Here is a 17,335-nt window from a genome sequence, read left to right on the forward strand (position 1 = left end):
TAAGCTCAGTCCTGTAAACACAAGTAGGTCAGGCTGCTGTGTTGGACCTCTAAAACAGAGTAACAGTTTTATGTGGCAATCCCTGTGAGTTGATCTGTATTTTAAGGGACAAAAGCACTGTAAGAATAAGCTACTGGGACAGCATCTTACTGCTACTATGGTAAACATATCCTACACTATATGAAATCCTAATACTGTGTGGTTGCTTACAAGTTAAGTGCATACAGGACAAAAAGGTGGAGTGATCACAGTAACTTCTAGTTTAAAAACTTGAAATGAACAGACAATTATCACTGTACAAATTTATATTAATTTTATTTATTTTAAGGTAAGCAGATCCTCAAGTGAAGTAATTTCAAAGTAGCCTGAAAAGCATATTTTATTTTTGAAACAAATTCTGAAGAAAGCAGGTCACTGGAAGGGCAACATCACGGAAGCAGAAACAGCTTGAGAACCACTGAGAGAATGCAGCATCTCTTCCCAGCACCCCCATTTGCTGCACAGAAATCACAGTGTACTACCTATTATCCATCTGCAACCAACTTTGAATGAGTCGGCACCTAATGTAATAGGACCTTGCCCCAAACACCCACTTCTGCTTCCTTCATGATACTCTCTGCCGTGGCTGAACATCTCCTTTTAAGTTGCCTCATAAAGTCAGTGTATATATTTGCAAAGGGATATATTCCTTAATGTTGAAACAAATTGGAAAGGGAATTAGGAAATGTTTCTTGCTTGTAGATGATTAGAATATTGTGATGTTTAGCATGGCATGTGTGTATAATTGTAAAAATTCTCAGCTTTTATTATAGCAAGTGATAGTTATTATGTACTACTGCAGCTTGATGCCACTGTGCAACAAAAGGTCTTTTTCTTTTTTCTTGTACAATGACAAAACTTCCAAAGTTGCAATCACAACAGTTTTCTTAGTGTACTTTGCTTCCTTTCACGGAAATCGCAGCATTTGGTTCTTTGGGAAACGTGAAGACAGAGTACTTTCCTCAGACATACACACTGGGATACTGTTTGCTTATCTGTTTCTTTTCAGGTTGTTTTTTTTTTTTTCTGTATATTTGATATAATTAAGTAATTTTATTTCTCCAAAGAGGATTGCAGTTTGTAAGTGGATTCAGATAAGAAGCTAAATAAAAAAAAAGAAGAAATGAAGTATTGGAAAAAATCAAGGTGGAAAAGAAAAAGGATCCTTCTGAAGTCAAAATTCCATTGGCTGATATGCTTTTTTGGGGGAGGAATGGTAGGAATAATATACCTACGTATAATGATAGAGGAAAAATAAATCATACATAAGTTAAATGGAAACAAAATTTACTGGGTGAAAATGTACTAGATTGTGCTATCTGGCTGTTCCCAGGGATCTCAAAGAAATCTCTTAAGCATGAGTTAACCTTATATTTATAGAAGTTGGTACTAACCATGAAAACTGGTGGATGCCCAGTGGATGGGCAAAGACAAAACAGCATATTTGCATTTTGTAGTTTGCTGCAAGCTGTAATGTAACCTACAGGAAAAGAGGAAGTGCCCATCTGTTGCAAAGTGATGCAGATTCTACATAGGTTTTGGTCCATGACACCTACAACAACACTTGAATAGCATAGTCGTAACTACGCATTGCATTATACGTGCAACTTTTTGGCTTTACAGAAAAGCTGTCATAATGTCAACAGTGTTAAGCTGCTTTCTGAAGGAATAAAATGTGAGCTATTTAGTATGGGCAATTCTGACACTATGGAAAGATATGTTGGTAAGAAAAGATATGTGTCTTTCACAGACCTAAAGATTCCTTCGGGACAGAAGGAAACCCAGAATTAAAATTTCTTTGAACATCAGTATAACCATCTCCTCTGTTTGTTAATCTTCACCTTTTACTACTGACCGTGACAAATGGTTCTCTCTTCAACAGAAATATCATTGGTTTACCCTAACTATGCAAAAACTTTCAGTGCTTTCTAAGCTGTGGCTAGCTGAAGTCAGCAGTAGCCAGTGTGGGACATTATTTAATACTTTTCTTAATGAATGCCACAATTAGATTTATATTAACAAAATTTCCTAGACCTTGCAAATTGGAAGGCATTGCTGATATTTGTAGATAATTAGAATACTCTACAAAAGGTGTTGTATGAATGATTCTGAGAAGTGAGTTAGTAGCAATGTGATGATAGCTAACAGCAGTTAGCAGCAAAAAATGTTCATTTAGGATCTAATACCTAGCATTTCTGCCCTAGGCCAGAAGCTTTTGTTTTGCCAACAGCTGTGGAAAAACACTGATGGATACATGGCCACAAGCAGTAACATGCCATCCCAATTGCACTGGTGAGGTATTTCCAGCAGAGATAGGTAAGTTAAAATAGTGTTGTGTTAGGTATGAGTAAGAGCCAGCCAGAATGACTGTGTGTGTCCTTCCATATTAAATGACTGAATCTAAAGCAGATACAAGAACTGGTAGGATGATCCAGGAGGTGCAACTTTGATGGATCAGATGAAAGCAGGAAGACTTGGCAAAGCAAAGTATATAATAAGTATATAATTCTACAGTGGTAAGAAGGATAAAGAGCGGGTAGGGAAAGCAGTGTTTCAGCATTATTCAGGTCAATGTTGATACAAACACAAAGGAAAACCACTGGCCACAAATATATCTATATTTAAAGCTTTTGAAGTAATATTAATTAAAATTAATAAAAACTAATTAAAAAAATATTAGAAGCTTTTGAACCATCAGTGTGGTGAAGATCTATATAGGCTCTCCTGCAAGAGACCCTAGAAAGCAACTCAGCTAGTTTTACTGTAAGTTCAGGGCAAGTTCTGAGAATTTTGGAAATACGGTGTAGGGAAATATTCCATTGGTTTTGGTTTGGCAGTAATTAAAATGTTCTTAATGTATTGCTGATTGGTTGAGACAGTAAATACTTAGACTTGAATCAACAGGATATTTCTATATAAAGTGATGTAAGTTTTACCTTTATGTAATTTGTTGACACAACAGGGAGGAATTCACTCCTCATTGTAACAGATGTGGTCCTGGAAACCTAGTCAGAATAATGGAAGAACTGAAGGAAAACACCACCAACACTGTGAGGAGTCACTTCTTTGTTGGTTTTAAGAATTAGTTTGCTGTCTCAGACAGGTTGGGTAAAATTTGGCCCTCCAAGCACACATAAAAATGGGCACTTAATTTTTTTTCCTTCTTTATTTTCTTATCCAGAAGACACCCTGAGTATCTCTCAAGGACTTCAACAGCAGAAAACTAAACACTAAATTTAGGTGGTGGCATTTTGATCCCTCTCTTTTCTACAGTATTGCTGGCAGGCCAGGTCATTGGATTATCCTAAAGGGCAGAAGGCATCCTTTTCAGGATGCTTCCCCCTACTGCTCCCTGGTGCATCCATTTTGGAGAGCCACAGGCCTCTTCCACTAGTATAATAGGCAATGAAAGCCAGCGTAGCTGCGTCAGTAGGGGATGGTCTCTGGTGTGGGAATTGTAACAATGTGACAGCAGTTGTTCATCCTCGATTTTTCCTCCTCCTCTTAGTGGCCATTGAAATGTGCTTAAAATTTTTAAAGTTGTTGCGGTAATGATAGTGTTTCATGAAACCTCTTCCCTTTTTCTTTTCTCTAAACCTAAATTTTGGGCCTATTCTAAATGAACAGTGTCCCTTTGACATTCATGGGATTTATAGGCATGCATGGAGGGAAAATACATCCCTTTGCTGGATTTGAGTCAGGAGGATCCCAAAGGCATATACTGTACTTCTGAATTTCCTTCCACTTTTCATGACTGTAATTCTTGTGTCCTCTTTTGCATACATAATTGATTAATCTGTATTTTTAAAGGTTTAATATGTTTCCTCTTTTTAATCTGGAGGCACATGATTTTATTTTCATTATACTCCCAAGGTCTCTGACTTCTGTTTTCTATTTCCCTACCCTGCCATCTGTGGGAACAAATTAGAGAGAAAATAACACTTTTGGATTATTGGGATAAGGAGAGAATAATACAAGCAGCAAAGGAAAAAAGAGAATTAAATGCAGATTCAAAGATTCCCTGAAACATGAGCAGGGAAATTAAAATTACACTTTGTTGTGTCAGTGTCTCTCTTGAGCTGTGAGGGAAGACAGCCCATATTATTGTTGGTGCCCTATAGCCACAGATCCTCAGCATCCAGAATCCCCCAAAATTCCTATTGATTGAAATCATTTAATCGACAAATTCCTCAGTTTCCCTGGCCCTACCTCTCTACCTTTTTAAGGATTAAGAGAAGATCCATTTAGAGACTCAGGGGCTTTTCATATGTCTAAATGCTGCTGGGCCTGTGCTAATCTGCATGGCTGTTGTGGTGTCCTAAGCATCCTCCACTTTCACACCTAGGATGTGTTTTGCAGGGAAGCATGACAACTGGATCATGACACATGAAGCCCCTTGCAGCAGGCTGCCTGATTTGTGTATTGCATGGGCAATGGGCTGGGCACCAAAACCCCAAATCTCTTTATGGAATATGCCCCTGACCACTCCTGGTACCCTTGGTATGGAGAAAAACCTATCTTTGTACCTTGAGATGGGAGCACATTGTTCTGGTGAATTCTCAGCCCATGGGCTTCCACTTTTGCAAATCACCACAGAACCAGAGTGAGTCTGGCCCATTCAACAGATCTGAGTTTGTATTCTTTCAGGTTTTAGCCCTCATTATTCAAAGGAAAATAAACAGAATGAAGTGTGAGGGATCTGAGATTGGGGAGTTTTCATTTCTCACTATGTGTATATAATGATTTAAATTGATAAGAATCAACTTTATCCCTACCCAAGATGTATTTTTACTTGTAACTCAAAGTAAGAATTAAAAACATAGATTTACAGTAATGTAAAATTTTAAAAAAATTGAACAAAATGCATTTAGCAAGACCCTTAATAATCATCTAACAACCACAATGTTTCAACTGACTTGTATAGCAGGCTGTCTGGACTCCACAACATGTTCAACATCCAGCCTTTCTCAGACAGTCTTTCAGCCTACGTCTTTCTTCACCTCTTAAATATAAGTGCAGCAGCTGCTTCAAACAACTACCCCAAGAAGCTTCTCTGGCCAAAGGTGTAATGACCTCCTCCTTCCTCTCTTTTCCTGTTTACCTGCCCTTGGTCTCCATGACTGGGCACTGAGTATTTGGAAATTAGCTCATTTCCTTCCCCCACTGCTTAAGCTTGCTTGATTATTATTTCTATTGTGTTTGCACCTTTTTTCTACCTTCTGAAAACATGCTGGTACAGCTTTGTGTGGAATATCATGAGGCATATTGAAAATACAATCTTCTTGCCAGAACTGTAGCTATCCTCATTCCACGAATGTCACCTAAAAGCTGTAAGTGATACAAGAATGGTGATGGTGGAACTGGGAGCCCTGGGCATATGTTCCCAGTGGGAATTTAGGAGAGGAGCTGAGGTGGGAAGCAGGGTGACTGTGTACTTGCCTGGTTTGTTAATGTGCTGATGGAGTAAATTTTTTTTACAATACCAGGTTGTAAACTACGCTTGTGGTTGATATCCTTGAGTTTACAAGAGTGAGATAGCAAAGGGGTTTGTTGGAGTGGGCTTCCCTCAACACAGGAGGAGTGAATCCCATTCCCTGTCCCAAATATGAATTAATTGCTTTCCATTTGGATCATGATAATGTGTCTAGACATGGATGGGAGCAGGAAAAGTCCCCATTTTCCTAACTCAGGGAGGAAAGTTTTTTGTTTTATTTTGTTCCTCTCCCCATCCTACGCATATTCTTTCACTTCTGTGGCCCAGTCTCACAAGCAGAAAAGAGTAAACCACCTGTCACTGTTCATACTCTGAGCAGTATTACTGTGTGTGAAGAATGGTCATCCTCCCCTCCTGGCCCCCAATGACTTCTCCTTGGCAGATGAATAGAGAGTAGGACATGGTACCAGAGATACCAAGGTGTCACACCAGTGTAAACACCCCTACTGTGTCTGGGCTTATCTTATCTCCTTAGCAAGGTGTGTGAAAGGAATTAGTTAGTAATTTGTATTGTTGACAATGCTGTCTGGCCTGTTAGCCAAAGTGCTGGTCTTGTGAGGAGAGATGGGCTTTGTGCTGCCCATCAGGCTCAACTAGCGAAGAAATTGGTGTTTTCCTAACATGGATTTATTTTAACTGTTCAGCTGCAAGTACACATGGAGGCTCTGATGCAGATCAAAATAGTTCTAGAAACTTCTTCATCACATTTCTCAAGCAGATTATCAAGTTACAAATATTGCATCATCAATACGAAGTTCCTTTGGCTGACCACCCTGCAGAACCCAGTCCTTTAGATTTCGCTACATGTCTGAGTGTCATGCACACTCTGCTAGCTCATGTTCTCAAAGACTTTGTAATTCTCTATTGCACAATTTGGGGAGGGAAGAAGTAGTGTGTGAAAAACGGTTTTCAGTTGTTTTCCTGTCTACCTAAGAGAGCCTCCTTCAGAGCTGGCATCTGTCTGACTTCTGTGGTCTGCTGGAAGATACTTAGCACATTTTGCTGATGTGTTCCATTTCCCTTATCTAAATTTAAAAGGAATACGATTCCTGTTTTACAAGAGAGACAAATGATTACCTAGTAACTTCAGGGGTGAAAGCAGGAGACCATTTCCCATAATCTTTTAGCTGACTTGAGCTGTTCCCACCAAAAGCAGATGTCATTCCTGATGATTAAGAAAATTATTTTTTGTCATAACCTCCATTCATGAGATAAGGCACCATACCTCCATTTCCTACATGCCCCTCCTCAGTAGCATCAGTGGGTGGTTTGGGCATAAACAATGAGAGGTAGTACCTGCATTTTAAGCCATTTACAGCTTGAGGTTGAAATATGTCCACTGGAGAAATGCAGCCTGAAACGGGCTACCCGCTGGTTTTCTTCTGTGTGTCAGTCCCACAAGCCACTATCAGTAGGGTGCCATGCACACAGATGAATGGCATATGACCCAAAGTCTTAATGAAGACCAGATTTTCCTGCATTTTGGGGCTCCAGTACGAACTGCACAAACCTGTACTTAAAAAGTGTCTGGTTTTGACTATGGCAAGTAGAATTACTGTTTCTTGCTGGTTTCAGGGTAACATTATCTCACTCCTAGTGGTAAAGGGAGGAGGATGAGTTTTGGGTCTCATAAAACAGTGTTGCTGCTCTTGTGAACTATTAAAGTGGGCAGGGGCTTTAGAGGTGTTAGTCATGGACTTTTTCAGACCTGAGTCCTCAGACTGCACTGCCTGAGCTGGCTGTTTCTCCTCATGCTTGTCCTTTTGTGAAGTCCATCCTCGCACAGACTGAAAAAGAGCAGTCCTTTTCCTGGTGCACTGGCAGAGCAAGGGGGAGAAGATGGATGTGAAAGGAGTGTTAGCTTCACTGCCCTGTTGCTGGCCCGAGTAGGTCACCTTCCATGCATGCTACCTGTCTCTAATGGTTTCCAGCACATCATCAGTGTAATTGTCCACCTACCACAAAGGAGGTGCTGAGGAGGGTGTAACATTATTTTCTGTTCAAGACATAATGCAGCCATAAACATTTTATACTCCTCTCACATCCATTATCTATTGCAAGAACTTATCTTCATTTTGCAACTCTAAAGAGTTAATCAGATTTTTTTTTGTGAAAGTGTTTTGTTTGCTTGTTTTGGCTTAATGAGGCTGGCTATTGGTGGGGGGCAGGTGAGGAGGAGGGGGAAAGTGTCTTTACAAGCTCCCCACTTTTTTAACATTAGTGTGGGAAATAAAATGGGGTTTTCTGCAAGCAGCTGAATTCTCCAGAGCGATTCCACTAGGCCCCATTCTCCTTTTATTGATGAAACTCAGTTGATTTCAAGTTGGCTGCTTTCCTCTCATGGGGAAGTCACACAAGATCCTTCAACTAACTTAGAAAATGCTTTATTCTGCATCTCACTATTTCCATTGAAAAGTTATCCTAATTGAATCAGTTTACCTTTTGAAACATTAATTAAATTAAAAAGATTTGGTGTTGCCAACAAAACAGAAAAAAGCTTTTTTAATGTACAGCGGAAATCAATTATCCTGTATCTGTGGATGTAACTGAAAGAATATTATTGTAGTTTCATTTTGTTTTCTTGGGGGGGAGAAAGTCTAATTGTTTTTTAAATGAAATGTTAAGTAGCATAGTTCACCAAGAAGTGTAACCACAGTCTGGTTTGATGTGTGTTGCACAGCTGGAATTAGAAACACACACAAAATGAAAGAAAAAAAATTGAAACCACAGAGCTATTAAGCTGAGACAGTAGAGACGAAATTTGCCTTGCTTTTATTTTTCCACTTAAAGATACAATTCACTTGGATAAACAGTATAGTCTTCACAAATAAATAAACTTACATTTTTAACAACAAAACACAACAAAAAAGGAAAAAAAAAACAGAAGAAGGAAATAGGAAAAACCAAACAAAACAGTGAGAACATAGGGATCATTAAGTATGTGATTTCAAACAAAAATGCTGTTAATTAGGGGCAACGCCCAGCAGAAGGAATCTGGGAAAGGGGTTGAAACAAGAAACAAATATCACGTCCTTCAAGTTTAATTAATTTCTTTGGACAATCTCCAAACATGTAATGGGGGGGGGGAAGAAAAGGAACAGAAAACAACCAAAGGAAGAAAAATATGAAAAGGGAGAGTTACTGAAATTTGAAATTGCAGCATTTGCAGAAATTTAGAAGTCAGTATGTTTTCCTCCCAAAAAGCTGTACCTAGAACCTGAGAGGTTGGGAAAATGAAGTTTTATGTGTCTAAACAAATAGGCTCTTTTGAAGTGTTTGTAGCAGCTGGATGCCACGGCAGCCTCTTCATGCTTCACAAAGTCGTTTTGTGGCAGAACACTCAGAAAAGTGGTTCCTGCTTGTAGAAAATACATGCTGCTTCCCTGCATTCTAACTGCCTGGGTCATCACCGTCTGCAGCCCTGACCATACCCCAGCAAAGCACTTCCCATTGGCTTAGCAGTGCCCTCAAGTCAGTTTGTAGCTGGAAATGGGACCAGTGCAGACACAGAGGAGTAGCACAGTGATGTGCCTCTGGCAGAGCAAATCTCTGCCAGGTCTTACCGAAAAAAAACCCAAAGTCAAAAGAAATGAGTCAAAGCAAAAGAATACATATTCCTTTCCCACTCCATTTGCCTACTTTTTTTCCTTTTTTTTTTTTTTTTTAATATATATAGAAGTCAACTTTTTTTTCCTCAGTATTAACCAGTTCCTTCATCTTGAATTCAGCTCTTGCTGCTGTAACCAACTCAAGAAAGTGCCAGTTGTGGGCTGATGTATTTCTAGCCTCTATTTTTTTTTCTTTAATATTTCCTGAGTTTTCCAGCCAGATATCTGACTCTCTTCCACTATTATGCCTTTTCTCTTCCTTCCACCCCTAACACTTTCCATCATTGTGTAATGAATCCCTTTCATTGCCAGTCACTTCCCTAACTCTGGACTTGGAGCTGAATTTCTTTGTCTGGTCCCAACAGCCCTGTTATTTCCCACAAGGTTTTAAGAGCTTTTCCCAATGTAAGTGATGGGGCAAAGCCTGCCAGGGCAGTAAGTAACCAGAGGACGGAAAACAAATGGATTTAGAAGCTCCAGGTGTATCAGTTGTGCTGCAGATTGCAGGAGGAAGGAAGAGATAGGCAATGTGGACAGATACAGTGAACTTGTTTATGGTGAGCACTCATGAGACTGACAAAGATCAGTTGCTTAATGGAAGTGGGTTCCCTATAAACACTGAATAGATTCCTTCTCAGTTTCCTGTGTGAATATTTTTGGCAGAATTACATTCTGTCTATTAAAATATTCACAGATAAGCAAAATTCATTTTGAAAGGCATCTTTTAAAGATGTAGAAAGAGTGGCTTCAACAATCCAAGGTGCTTCCTGACTCCTGTGGGATTTGAAGATACTCAGCTTTGAGGTTCATTAGAGCAAAAATACTAGGTGTGTGGTAGTGAAGAAGCAGGAATGCAAATAGAATTTCCTGGACTTGAAAAAATAATAGTTTGATAAGTTGTTCTAAAGAATGCTACCCAGATTTTTTAAAGTGTTTATTTGTATTTATTATTGTGCAGTCTAAGAGGGTAATTAAACATCTGGGTAATGATGTGTTTACAGTTTAAAAAACGTCCTGATGGTCATACTCCCTCCTCTGTAGAAACACTTGCACACTTCTAAACAAGATACTTGCTTCTCTGTGTTGTTTATTGATCTACTGTCTGGCTAATACACTGCTTGAGAAGATTCTGATTCGAACGTACCTCTAATGTTAGTAGATGCAATGACATCGAAATTGGTTGCAAGTCTGGCCCTCTGAGTTTGCTCGTGAAAGACATTAATTTGACAATGACTGGTCAAAAATACCTATTTGTTTTAGTTCAAGTCTGCCTCATTGAAACCAGATTTATACCCGAGATAAATTGAGATCAGCAGAATTGCTCTGAATATGCTCTAGGATGATGAAAAACAAGCATACTTGTTTTTAAAGAATCCCTTCCCAACGTCAACACTTAAGAGAATTAAAAATGTTCTTCTATATGTCACTCACATGGGAAAGCGAAATGAGAGCAACCTATTTATACCAGGAGAACCAGGTTCTCATGGATTGTATGCAGTAACAGTTATAACAAGGAGAAGTTTTGAGCACTATAAAGGAAACCTTAGCCTTTTTCAGTGAGAAGAGAAAGGAAATCTAGAAACTTATTCACTAAGAGATTACGACTGACATTTCCAAAGCCAGCTTGGGTATTTAGATATTTACCTTGCACTAAAATTAACAAGATTTTTGTCTAAAACTTTCTAAGCACTTCCCCCCCACCCCCATCAGATTTGGACTCTGGCCTAGCCACAAATGTATCTGGAATCTTCCTAGGATTAGACCAGAAATACTGTGTTACTGTCTGTGCACAAATGTGAGTCCATATACGGTTGCATGTTTGAATCTTCAGTAACAGATGTAACATTTCTGTATGATAAGAAAGACCTTAGCAAATGATGTAGGAAGGTGGATGTCAATTTGGTGATTTACTCTACCTGCATTTGAAAGGCAATCCATTTGAAATATGATGAAAAGTGGACTATGTCCAGCCTGACATTGTTTGAAAAGCTTGTCTATACCGCATCTTTATATAGCATGAGGGAGATGATGCTTTCAAAGCAGTCGCTGTCTCACAGGTCAGTATGGTGGGCAAGGGTAACACTGTTTCAGAAAAATAAGTATTTATTTTATTCTTCTTGGCAGCCCATTGATTGCCATCACGGTTGCCTTGGTGGAAATTTTTTTTTTTTTTAGTTATGAGAAACATTGTGAAATCTTCAGCTTTTTGAAAAGTAAGGCAAAGTAAGATGGGCATTGAAATAGGGAAAATGGCTTTATGAGTATTGTATCTAACAGAGTGGTACACTGGTCTCAGTTGTACACTAAATAAAAAAGAATTCACAGTGATTGAGATTTTGTAGGAAACCCACAATTCTAAATCCTTTGTCAGGAAAACATTTCTGGTTAATATATTTTATTCAGGATTATGAAAATCACTCTGAGTCTGTTGTACAAGCCCAGACATGTTTGGGCATCTTGATGTTCTGCAAAAAAACAGGAAAGGAAAGGAAAGGAAAGGAAAGGAAAGGAAAGGAAAGGAAAGGAAAGGAAAGGAAAGGAAAGGAAAGGAAAGGAAAGGAAAGGAAAGGAAAGGAAAGGAAAGGAAAAGGAAAGGAAAGGAAAGGAAAGGAAAGGAAAGGAAAGGAAAGGAAAGGAAAGGAAAGGAAAGGAAAGGAAAGGAAAGGAAAGGAAAGGAAAGGAAAGGAAAGAAAGGAAAGGAAAGGAAAGGAAAGGAAAGGAAAGGAAAGGAAAGGAAAGGAAAGGAAAGGAAAGGAAGGAAAGGAAAGGAAAGGAAAGGAAAGGAAAGGAAAGGAAAGGAAAGGAAAGGAAAGGAAAGGAAAGGAAAGGAAAGGAAAGGAAAGGAAAGGAAAGGAAAGGAAAAGGAAAGGAAAGAAAGGAAAGGAAAGGAAAAGGAAAGGAAGAAAGGAAAGGAAAGGAAAGGAAAGGAAAGGAAAGGAAAGGAAAGGAAAGGAAAGGAAAGGAAAGGAAAGGAAAGAAAGGAAAGAAAGGAAAGGAAAGGAAAGGAAAGGAAAGGAAAGGAAAGGAAAGGAAAGGAAAGGAAGGAAAGGAAAGGAAAGGAAAGGAAAGGAAAGGAAAGGAAGAAGGGAAAGGAAAAGGAAAGGAAAGGAAAGGAAAGGAAAGGAAAGGAAAGAAGGAAAGGAAAGGAAAGGAAAGGAAAGGAAAAGGAAAGGAAAGAAAGGAAAGGAAAGAGGCCTTATCCCCTATAGAAAGAAGGGGTTCCTCAGCTCATGAAATGGAGTCTAAGTAGTAGCAGCTTCACAACTGACCTGGGAATAAGTGCGAGGCAAAATGCTGAAGACAGAGCAGTCCAAGTGTGTGCCCTTCAGCTTGCCACAAATTTCTCTGGGGCAGGACATTGAGGTCCTTTATCTCTGGCCCTAAACTCAAGAGGGGCAGGTAGTGAGAACACGAATTACTGTGTGTTACTGCGTTTACTGCGAATTATTGGGTTACTGTGTGTTGTTGGTTTTGCAGATAAAGTGCAGTGCTGGTTTTGTCTTTACTGATTTGGCTGGAAGGATTGGTTGTCTCCTCTGGCACATGAAGTTGGGGCACTGGGGCGGGCCAGCTGGCGGCTGTGCCATCTAGATTAGACTGTGTTGCTGTTAATAATGTGGGGAAAAAAATCAGGAGCTATGGTAGGGATAATATCTGCCCCTTTTGGAGGGTGTGTACCTGCCACTTATTACTCATGTTCCTAGTTCTGGTTAGATTTCTGCATAACTGGAATCCAAGACTAATTGAGAAGGACATTTTTCTTCACATTTATCTCGGGTTACCTTTTCTCCAAAGCAGACCTCATTCCTGTGATTCATGCCTTTATCATGTGCAGACTCACCACTGCCTCACTGATTGCCACCAAGGCCCCATCTCAGGCCTAGTGGGAGAAGCTTCCAGCTGGGCTGCCTTGCTCTGAGCACACCGTGGCTTTGATTTGTTAAGCTTCATGCTGTCCTGAAGCTGGCCTACCTGCAAGGATGACTCTTACCCTCTGCCAAGCGTCTTCGCAACATCAGCAGCATTCCCCTGCCTCCAGCAGACCCCTGGGGAGGAAGGCACCTCAGTAAGTCCCTGAGCTTCTTCCAGCCTGAGGGCATCACGTTTGCTGGCCCTGTAGCAGAGTTCATCTCTTTTTCATGCTCGGGAAGAGGCAAGGAGGTCTTGTCCTTCTCTGCAAAATAGGCTTGTTGGGTTGTTTGCTATTCAGGGTCTTGAGAAGCTACAGCCTCATTTTATTACCACAAGTCTCAACAGTTTTTTCAAAAGACAGCAGAACAAATACAGGACCAGTTTTTGAAGTTTTTATTCAGCTGATCTTGCTGAAGGCAGCTTTCTCACTGATGTCTACCAGACTCAGGCAGTAAAAAACAGCAAAGAAGCAACTGGATAAGGACTGCAGATTATGGCCCACTGATCTGCACCCAGGCCGAAGGAGCAGAGTGCACAAATCAATCATCAGGTTTGATACCTGGGCTTATAAAAACTTACTGGAATAGTATGTGTAAGTGTACAATATACCTGTGACTCTGAAGCTAACACATTTTCTCCCTGCTCCATAGAAATTGCCTGGTTTAGACCATAAAGATATGCTGCTCTTTGTGTGGTATGTAAAGAATATCAATATAAAAAGAATTTATGTGTGATCCAAGAGTTTTTTAATAAAGTCCACATTCTCTGGACATTGCTTCTATTCTTTCTGAAAAGATATAAAGTGATATAATTGCATCAAAGATCATACAGCATAGGTAGATTGCTGGCTGTCTGTAACCTCCTCGAGTAGGCTGGGCTCTGGATAAAGGAGCTTCTAATGGTTTTATACAGTCTGTGATATTAGACTGCTCATATATTAGCTCTCAGCACATCCTCTTACACAACCCAATGTGGTAGAACAAATTAATCACACTTTGGCCTGCTAAATGGGATTTGGAGGGCATAACTATAAATTAAGCTTTCCTCAACTCCACCTCAGAATGTTTCGTCCTCCATATTGCTCATGAGTCATACCTTCTCCAAGCTCTGCAGAGCTGAGTAAGCCCTGTTCATTGTCTTCCTGCATACAAATGTTGAAGGCCTACCTTGACAGTTGGAGGTTTTCTGTTTGTTTTTAATTGTTTGTGCTTCTCTTCCCTGTATGGAGATGGCAGGTAGAAGCTCGCAGCTTTGTGGTTGGAACAGAAAACAGTAAAGATTTTGCCTCAGTATAGCCTTAGCCCAGTTTCCTATACAAACAAGATTCTCTCTGGTAGGCTCCAGTGTGTCTGAGGAATGATGTTATGTGGTTATCACCTCAAAGCATTAGCCATATTTTTATCTACAGTAAGCTGAGGAATCTCATCTTCTTTGGGATTCTTTGGGAAACCAGTATAGAGGACAAAGGACAGGCTCAATTTGCTTGCAGTGGTCTGTGCTGCTGAGGAAGTTTCATGAGCAGGGTTTTTTCATGCTTTAATAGCAGAAGTGTGGTTTGGGATACTTCTATCAGGCAAAGGTGAAGAAGGCAAAGGCAGAAGTCAGGGGTGAGGTCACTGGCTGCCAGGAAGGAACCACAGATGGAAGGAAGCGCTGCTCAGGGAGCTGGCAGGTTAGAGCCCAGGTGGGATTTGTCTCACCAGACAGTGCTGGGGCAGCCAGATGCTTACCTCCTCCCATGACTTCCTTGCAGTCGGCAAGATTAATCTGCCCTGGATTTCCAAAGACTGATGCATCCTGTCTTAGTCACCTGTTTTAGGAGAGATGAATTGCAACACAGGGACTGTCAAGGGCATCCAGATGAGAAGTTCAAACTGGACAATGAGCTTTTAGTCCATTAAAGTACAGTTGACATGGTGTCTGCTCACAAGTATAAGTGAAGATTAGGCTCTTTTGAACAGTGGAATGCACTGCCCAAAAGCTTTTATACACTTTTGTATATTTAGATGGCCACAGTATCACAACTAAAAGTTCTCCATGAAGCTCTCATTGCTCACCAGCATAATTTTTATCTTGTTACTTTGCTTTTCTGTTTTCCATCCATTAGCTGATCTTAATCTATATCTGGGTCATAGTATGAGTAGTCATGAAGTTGTGTATGGTGAAGGATGAGTAGAGCTCTCTGTCATCTTTTGATCATATTACAGTCTTCTGTTTATGAACTTCCTTTGGTTTATGTACTTGGGAAAATGAAAAGTACCTTCTATTTCTTTCAGGCTTGTCAAATTTTTCCTTGTGCAGTGTCCTCCGATTTCCAATTCTTAACTCAGGCATCCCATTATGTCATGAGGGGTTTTGTGAGTACTTATTCCTCTTTGTTTAAACTCCAGATCCCAGAATCCTGTGAGCATCATCTATCATAGTGCTTTATACTGTGTATTCCTTGCCTTCACAGTTGCAAAGCAAAATTTTAAGTATAGTGCAGTTTCAATTTCTATAGCATTCTTTTCACTATCTGAGTAACCAGAAGGATCCGAGAAATTTCAGTAGTATTTCAGTTGAATTTTAATCTTTTTTAAGTACATCTCATGATGTATCAGTCAAATTTATTGGTTTCGAACACTTTGATGTCTCTATTTTTTATTATGTACTGTGTGGTAGCATGTGCATCATTCACCAAATAAATTAAGAAAGCTACATAAAAATGGAAGTGGTTTGGTCCTGTTTGTGTTCCTAGTAACTAATATTTTAAAAGGTAGGAAGGATCTGATTTCTAAGTCTAGTTTAATAGTTCAATAAAGTAAACAAATAAATACAAAGACAGAATAAAATTGAGAGGGTAAAATAATAGATCAAGTAAAAGGGTAAGAACTCATCCATCTACCATAGCTATGCTTTTGGAAAGGGAAAAGTTGAAAACTTACTTTGAACATAGGATAGATGCACATTATGGTATTTGGTATTCTTCTTTTGCATTGAACTTCACCCTAAATGCATGTAAAATTTTTGTCTCATTTTTAATAGCTTACTTTTTGACTTTGAAATACTCTGCAAGCTTGCTTTTTCTCCACAGCTATTTGTGGTGGTTACTTGAACTGATGACGATAATCAGAAAACCATGGCTGGTCTCCATTGTAAAATATTCTACTGCCTTTGATGGAGCACTGATCTTACTGTGCTAGGTAAATTCACAGATTGTGAAGAGATATTTCCTGCCTAAAAACTCTGGTGATTTTTTTCTAAACTTTTGTTTGGCTTTGTCTTATTGGTTCAAAACTCAGGACTATATATTATAGCACCTCTCATATTGTTTTCCTTGTCTGCTGTTTTCTTAGTTGGCCAGTTGCTGGTCTGTGTCAGCACCAATAACAAGTTAGCACCAGCCTGCAATGTTTATTCAAGTAAAATTCACAGACTTTTTGTTTGCTTGAGTACTACAGGGCAGAAGCCTTTTAGGTTCAAACAAAATAACCTGTAGCTCTTCCAGTCTGTCACATATACTTTAGATATTCTTGCCAACTGTTGACAAATTTGAGGCATGTTGACAAAGTATCATAATTTCCTAAGGAAAATGCTCTTCTATCCCTTATTTTCCAAATAGTTTTCTTAGGATGAGATCCTGCAAACATACACAGGATTACTATTTACTTTCAGGGTGTAGGTAACTCCAGCAAATTGAGAATTTACTGTTGAAATTATATCCCTCATGCCCACCAAAATCTATGGCAAAAATTGCATCCACTTCAATGAAACCTGGGAACCTCGATACTGAATTGGGAGGCAAGATTCATATTTGACATGATTGATGAAAATGTGACATCTGCTTTCACTTAAGACTTGCAGACCCCTGGATGCCCTGTCTTGCTGAAGAACCCTGAAAAGAGCCAGAAAGTTGAGTTACTGTTATCTCCCCGCTGGCATTGTATTCCACTCCAGACCGCTAGTGGTGAGCCTTACAGCCAGACCAGTGCCAAGGATGGCCGATTTTGATCCATGGGGCTCCTCTCCAAACTTCCAATTTGTATAACTAGCAAGGTGTATTTTTGAGATCTATCTACTCAGTCTTTCAGTCCAAGACCTCAAATCGGGATAGAAAGAGCTCAACTTTACTGTATTTTATCTTTCTCAGTTTTGTGAAATTGAGAAATTTAAAAGATAGTACCAAGGAACTAAGTATGATGATGTTTCAAGAAAGGGGGGCATATTGTGGGATCGGTTGTTATCCCAGAATCCCATGTTTGGTTGGCTTGTCTTGCTAAAGGTGTTTAGGCAAGGGTGTGCC

Source organism: Aphelocoma coerulescens, chromosome 2, assembly GCF_041296385.1.
Source record: "Aphelocoma coerulescens isolate FSJ_1873_10779 chromosome 2, UR_Acoe_1.0, whole genome shotgun sequence".
In the NCBI taxonomy this organism is placed as follows: Eukaryota; Metazoa; Chordata; class Aves; order Passeriformes; family Corvidae; genus Aphelocoma; species Aphelocoma coerulescens.